The sequence below is a fragment of the Haemorhous mexicanus genome, chromosome 1 (genome assembly GCF_027477595.1).
Source record: "Haemorhous mexicanus isolate bHaeMex1 chromosome 1, bHaeMex1.pri, whole genome shotgun sequence".
Lineage (NCBI taxonomy): Eukaryota > Metazoa > Chordata > Aves > Passeriformes > Fringillidae > Haemorhous > Haemorhous mexicanus.
Window position 1 is genome coordinate 146,363,559 of NC_082341.1, and position 5,533 is coordinate 146,369,091.

The following is a 5,533-nucleotide window of genomic DNA, read 5'->3' on the forward strand; positions in this document are numbered from 1 at the left end:
GGGGGACCCCACATGGGAGCAGAGAGGCCCCTAAGACCACAGAGGTCTGTGGGGGAGCAGAGATGCTCTGCAGCCCATGGGGGACCCCACATGGGAGCAGGTGGATGTGCCCTGGGGGAAGCTGCAGTCATGGAGCTAGAGCAGGCTCCTGGCAGGAATGGTAGCCTGTGGAGTGAAGCCCATGAAGACACAGGTTTTCTGCAGGACATGAGATCCTGAGGAGGAAGGAGCAGCAGAGACAAAGTATTATGGACTGACTGAAACCACCACTGCACCACTCAGGGAAAGGAGTTCACCAGCTGGAAGTGAAGGAGTGAGGTTGAGCCGAAGAAGAAGGATGGGGTCAAGAAGATGTTTTTAGTTTTGTCTTTGCTTCTCACTATCCTACTCTATTTACAATTGGCAATAAAGTAAATGAATTTCCCAAAGTCAAGCCTGTTTTGCCCATGACAGTAATTGGTGAATATGTCACTGTCTTTATCTCAACCCATGACATTTTTTGATTCTTTCCCCTTGTTCTTTTGAGATGGGGGTGGGAGGGTAGCTTGGTGGACATCAAAGAAGGACCTTGGCTTGGTAGCCAAGGTCCTCCTTTAGACCTTAGGCAAGATATTCTTAGCCAAGAAACCAAACCAAATACATTTGGATTTATAGCAATTCAGGAGAAAAAAAAAATCTATATGATTCTGTAAAAGGCATAAGAAAATCACTGTTACTGAAAATGCAGTAATGATTCTTGATTTTAAGTCGATTGATAACTGTGAAGACCTTACTACCATTCAAACACACTGAAAAAAAATCAGCTTTGAATATGGTGCTCAAACATAAGTAATGCAAAAATCAAATGTGAGTATGAAAAAATTTATCCAGAATTCAATGATTTGTGGTAACATACTATCTCAAATGCATAATCAATGCCTTTAATGATTTGGGAACTACCCACTTCTTTCAGAATTTTTGGGAATAAAGGCATCCCAACTGATATGAAAGAAAATACTATAGTTAGAGGGAAAGCAGCTGCAGAGTTTGTCTGGAAACTGAGCATGAGGTCAGGGAGCACTAATAAGCTCTAACACAGACTGGCATTCCTGCTGCTTTCACTGATTGTGAGTAAAATACAGCAGTCCAGAAGGTGCAACTAATGAAGGATTTAGAACAAGCAGCTGATTGAGCCCTACTATACCATGCTGTGCAGGCAAATGTAAACATGTAAATAGGCTATCAGTACATGTAAATAGGCTATCAGTAGCAAAACTATGTGTTACTCTCACTGATCAATTTGGCTGGCTTAGCTTCTGTTATGAGGGTTTAAAAGTTTGTGCAGTTAACAAGAATTAAGGACTGCATGGTACTTTTTAGCTTTGTAAATAACAGGACTGACACCCTGCAGAAGACCTGAGGACCATACTCCTGTTGGTGACACAGCCCAGGCTATAACACAGGGATACTCTGAGAATCCAGAAAGGTGAAAAGGAGATGAAATATTATTCCAGGCAGGAAACACCACACTGCAGTGTAGAACTGGACAGGTAACACTGCTACTCTGGAGATCATTGCTGGTGATCCCCAAGCTAGTCTTTGCTCTAAAGGTAACCACAAAACTGTTTAAAGCTGATGGGTTTTAACTGAGGCTAAATGGAAGAGGCAATGAAAATCTTCAGTCTATTGAAGCAAGTGAAATAGTGAAGCACTGAAGTCGTAAGAGGTAAGAACCAAGTGAAGCTGAGATTTTGTAGAGGATTTGTGGTAGCAGTGTGCTTTCATGGATGGGCAGTGTCTGCCTGCAAGATGCAGAACTTTCCCTGGAGAAGGTACCTGGATTTCTGTGTGACAGAGAAACACAGCTTGTGGATTACATCAGAGTCAACAGAATGGACACCTTCACCTGCCTTGACCACAGCGTTGGTATGAGCTGTGAAATGGCTTTTACAGTGGTACTGGTGCCTGGCACTCCAGTTCAACTCTGAAGATCTCTGGAGAACCTGTGTGAGACTGAGAATTTTCAGAAAGAAAGACAAGCACAAGAACACTGAACAGTATTTAGAGATTTATTCAGGTAAGTCAAAATGGGCACAGGGTTGACCAGAGACTGATCAAGCACTATCAGGGACCAAGAGATTCTCAAATATTTACCAAGACATTCAGTAAAAGGGAAGAGCTGCTGTGAGAACTGATGCTTTCATATGTTCCCTCTGAAGAGGTATTTAAGGGCTTGAAAACAGCAGTGGAAGTCCTAATTAAAAAATTCAGTCTATCAACAACTTTGGCTAAAACTAGACATTTACAATGAAATTGTCTTCCTTGTCCTTGAAGGAATTCACTGGATATACCATTTCCAAGGAAAAATTCCCTGGTAACTATTTAATCTTACAATCTGATTGACAATTGCCAATTTGAGTGAGCAGCTCAGGGGTACTGCACAAATCACTCATGAGAAAGAGACAAAAATCATCTTGGAGAGTAAATTTTCTTCATGTTGGTGTTTCTTCATGTTACCATGAGCTTGTTAGGCCAGCCAGGACCAGAAGGAATGTGAGTAGGAGATCTCAGTGCAGCTGCTCAGTTCAGAGAGAGCTGCACTGATGCAGCTCAGTTCCCTCTTTCAGAGCAGTGCATTTTACTGGCAGGTCCCCACCAGCCCATCAAGTTTGTTGAGCACACTGGAAATCAATTTCTGTCTCAGGAAAAATAGGAAGTGACTAGAGGATGACAAAATGTTACTTCTGTTTTTAAACAAGGAAGAACTGGTTGAAAATCCAGAAAGTGAAGGTAGTTTGTTTGAAAGTGTAATGGAGTTATCTTGTTGCAAGAAAAAAGAACAAAAGACTTGCAATAAGGAAAAAGCAGACTTCAGAAAAGTCAGTGAACAAAAGGGTAATGTCTTCTGAGATGGTAATCTCGAGAATGAAGGCTGCTGACAATAACTGGAAGCAAATGTCAAGAAGCAAATTTTCTCTATAGGAAGAAAAGATAAGAGGTATAGTATGAAAAATGCTTATCAACAAGATTATTCCTGCCAGAAATTAATGCCTTTAAGTAAGCAGTTGTGTGCACTAACCTGACTAGGATGAAAAAAACCAAAAAGAGAATAGTTATTATATACAGTCACAGGTCTATTAAGATCAAACCAGGTGCAGAAATTTCTGAACCAGGGTTGATTTCATATGAGCACTAATTCAGGTCAAGGAAACATAGGTCATAAACAACTGGAGAAGGCTACACGTGGTGCCCACGTTCCAGGATAAATCTGCTCATTGTTGCAACTGCCTGAAAGATCAGTTGGAGAAACTGTAAACTGCAAAATATACTACACATAACATTATCTATCTATCTATCTATCTATCTATCTATCTATCTATCTATCTATCTATCTATCTATCTATATCTCTCTCCATCCTGAGAAACAGAGCTGGGTGGGAGTGCCTGTGGTTGCAATGATGGCTAGGGCTTGGAAAAAATGATCAGCAGTGTGATCCTCAGTTCTCACTTTATTTTACATACATGATTTAAACCAATGTGATTATAACTTCCAAGACCTCAACTGAAGTTGCAGGAGTTCAGACTTTTATCTATGACCTTCATTTAGAAACTGAATTTGAATCAATGATCAGCAAATTCTCAAACTCATTAATAAACACAGAACAATTTTGCTGTATGGTACCCTTTCTGGTACTAAATTAAAATCCTGTTAAAAGTCAAGTACTTTCACTGTTCACTTCTAATCACAGGTTTGCTCAGTTACACTGCCTGTTTGAAGATCTACTCTGTGTCAATCATTTCTTTGTAATTGTCTTGCTTTTTCTTCTCTTTTGCCAGTCCTATGACTGAAAAGTCTGAGGCAGATGATAGCAATATTATTATATAATATTAATTATATTAATAGAATATGAATACTTCCTAAATTACTGTTATTCTGAGCATCTGAATTTTAAGCTTGTGGATTCTCACATCTGCGTCGTACTGAAAGTATTATTCAGGTGCTGGTGCCTCTAACAAGAAAATTTACCTGAGAACCATCCAAGAAAAAAATTGCCCTGCCCTACTTGGAAGTGTATCTTAACTGCTGGTATCAAAAGCAAACAGACAGTACTGGCCAAGGACTCGTACCATCTGGTTTATGTGGCAATGGGCAAGGTAAACCACGTCTTTTATTAATGTCTTTTCATAGCTTATTTATAAACCATTGTGGGGTGTGACAGAGAAGAGCTCTTAAGAAACCCAAAAACTGGCGTTAAAAAGCATTGAGGGATGAGATCAGATTTGTAGGCTGTGGCTTTTCCTGGACTGAATCCCATCAGTGATATGAGCAGGGAGGCCTTATTGTAGATTTTGGAGGTCGTGTGAGCTGCTCCTCACTGCAGGGAACCCTGTGCTGGCACCATGGGGCGCATCCACGGGGTCAGGCTTTGTGTCTCTGCAGTTACATGCCAGTGGGATCCTGCAGCTGCCAGTGATGCTGAAGGAGAACTGGGTCTGTAGTTCTCCAGGGATTTACTCAAACATAACTTAATTTACTCATAACATAATTTACTCAAACATAACAGAGCACTGAGTTTCCTTCTGCTGCTACTGGTCCCCTTTCAGCTGTCACCACTGCTCCAAGGTCATTACTGAGAATGCAGCAAACAGCCTTGAAAAATAAACAGCACAAGGGATCAGAGCCTCACGTGCCTTTTTTTTCCTTCTTACACATAAAATTTTTCACTAAAATGTTGCATAGTGTAAAAAATAGCCCTTCCCACATCAGTAATTCTCCAGCTGTAAGGAAATTCTTGGCACTGATTTCGACACCGGTAAAATTTTAAACGACTCAGAAGCACCCAGATCCTGAGATCAGGAGGGGCACCTGCTGGCGTTTTATTTGAAGCAGTGTCTTTGGTGACACTCCACCTGCCCGGGACCCTGTACAGGCGTTACACACTGTGTACACATCCTGGGTACACACGGGATGGGGATGCTCCTGGCACTCAGGGCTGCACGCTCCAGTCCCCGGTGTGCACAGAGGGGCACACGCAGCTGCGGGAGCCCAGGGCCATGGCTCAATCCCATCCCATCCCGGGACAGTCTGCCCAGGGAGGTGGTGGAGTCACCGTCCCTGGAGGTGTATAAAGAAAGACTAGATGTGGTACTCAGTGCCATGATCTATTTGACATCGTGGCGTTCGGCCACAGGTCGGATTCGATGATCCTGGCGGTGTTTTCCAACCGAACAGATGCTGTGATTCCCTGCCGGGGAATACTCGCTTGTGCCGCTGCAGCCGAGAGGCCGCGCAGAGCATCCCGAGCGGCACTAGGCGGACGCTGTTGTTAAACGCAACCAAGCAGGCGGCAGAGGCATTTCAGGAACACATTGGCTGTGTTCCCGGTGAGTGCCAGCCCGCGGTCGGAGAGCGACCGCCTTCCGAGGCAGCAGCCCCACGCCCCAAGCCTGGAATCCCAGCCCGGCCGCGCCGAGCGCCCGCCCCGCCCGCGGAACTGCGTGAGCGGCGCTTCCGGGGCGGTTCGGAGCAGCGGCGCCGGGCGGGAGGCGGCGG